A 1,993-nucleotide genomic window follows, 5' to 3' on the forward strand; every position below is an offset into this window, starting at 1 on the left:
AGTCAGGGAATATGTTGACCGGTTAGACCGGTCTAAACCGACTGACCCGACCCAACTCGGTTTAACCAAATCCGACCCGTTGACCGACCGTTGACCGACCGTTGACCGACCTTTGACCAACCGTTGATTTTTGATATATTCGTTTACGGATGGAACATGTTTTATTTGGGGGTATTGTTGGAGGAAAAATACTTGAAGGCTCCTCGGCTTTGTGCTCAGGGCCTTACTGGACGTGACGGTGGGTGTATGGTTCTGGGGAACCTACACATTTAGACGTGTTTGGTCGGAGGGATTACTATGATTTTTTTAAAAAATGTTTTAAAAAGATATGTACCTTTTCACTGGTTTTACGGGAACACACTAGATAACCTACCCTGATCTCCTAGACCCAGTCAACTGAAATATTTCCCTCTGAACTGAAAGCTTACTACCTGTTACTACCTGAGATATCAGTGGGACCTCAGCTTAGCCTAAAAATCTGTAGATGTCTAAACCAATAAGGAAATATATGCTTATCTGTTATCTACACGTTCTTCAGCATCATCTGGTAGCTCTGTATTACTGAGCTTTCCAAAGCTCACTCTGTTACTCACCTTTTCAGGTTAAAAGGATTAAACCAGTGTAACTATCAACATCAGTAAGGGAGTTCGTCCGGCGTTGTTTGCAGAGTATGGTACATGTGATTAGGGGGCATGTAGATTGTATTTTGTTTTATATCCGAGTTTGAAAATCTGTTTTATTTCCGAATATTGGTAAAGTTTACTTTTGTATTTATAAATGATTTTACGAGTTTACATGTTTTAATAAAAGTTTTAAATTTTTCTGAGATTTTTACAGTGGGTCACTCCGGTGACCCTAATGTAACACTCCATATCGGATCGGGTTACCCGTATCGGTCTGAGGGGGTTACAGTATCAACATTATTCCATCTATATCGATACTTTAATTCTAGTATCGATACCGAGGTGAGATATTGGATTATGATATACAAATTAGTATTGATATGGAAGATTAATTAAAGAACCTTCTACCTTTAGAATGTAACATCTCGAAATCTAGGTCCGTAGAATCGGGTCAATAATCGAATGATTTCCAAAATTTTCAGGAAAGTGAGATTTTTTAAATTTAATGTGAAAAATATTTTTAAAATAGTTATAAGTAATTTTGAAATTATAAATATGATTTTAATAAGGTTAATTTTATTTTTAATTAAGTGACTAAATTGAATTGTGTTAAAATTGAAATTTTAGAGATTAAATTGTAAATGATTAAAATTATTAAATCTATAAAGCAGTTATTCCAAGATAAATTTTCTCTCCCTTTTTAACTGCTCTTGTCGTGAACTTCATGTCTCTCTCCTCTTGAATTTTGATTCATTTTAGTTACTAAATTAAAGTTAGTTTTAACTAGCTTTTGGTTATTCAATCATTTCATCCAAACACTCTTGTTTTATCTCCATTTTTTCTCTCCTTTGTTCATCTTTAGAAACTGAAAAATTCTCTCTCAATTCTTCATTACCTTGTTGTCATTTTCATTGATCAAATCTTCAATTATCCTTTCTTTCAACCGAAATTTGTAGCCTTCATCATGGTTTTGAAGCTTCTTTTCTTTTCCTTGATTTAAAGTTCTTCTCAAGCTTTTCGTCTTCAATTTCCAGGAAGGTAATTCTCTTCCTCTAATTTTGGATTGATCTTTCTTTTGGTGCTTTAATGATATATAATGATCATCTCTTTAATTGGCTTAGTGATTATTCAATGACTTTGCAAATTAAAATATGATTTAAGGAGTATTTAATTGATGTATTTTATTGAATTAGTTTTTAAGTATTTTTATGAATCTTGGTGATTTTTAAGATTTTGTTGAAGTTATAAAATCATATTTGTAAATGGAGATAAGATGGATTATATTTTGGAAGTAAAACAAATGGGTTTTGATGATTTATCAAAAATTCGAGATTTCTTGAGTTGCTGTTGTGCTTGAGCGTTTAGATGAA

Source organism: Hibiscus syriacus, unplaced genomic scaffold (genome assembly GCF_006381635.1).
Source record: "Hibiscus syriacus cultivar Baekdansim isolate YM2019G1 unplaced genomic scaffold, ASM638163v2 tig00111772_pilon, whole genome shotgun sequence".
Lineage (NCBI taxonomy): Eukaryota > Viridiplantae > Streptophyta > Magnoliopsida > Malvales > Malvaceae > Hibiscus > Hibiscus syriacus.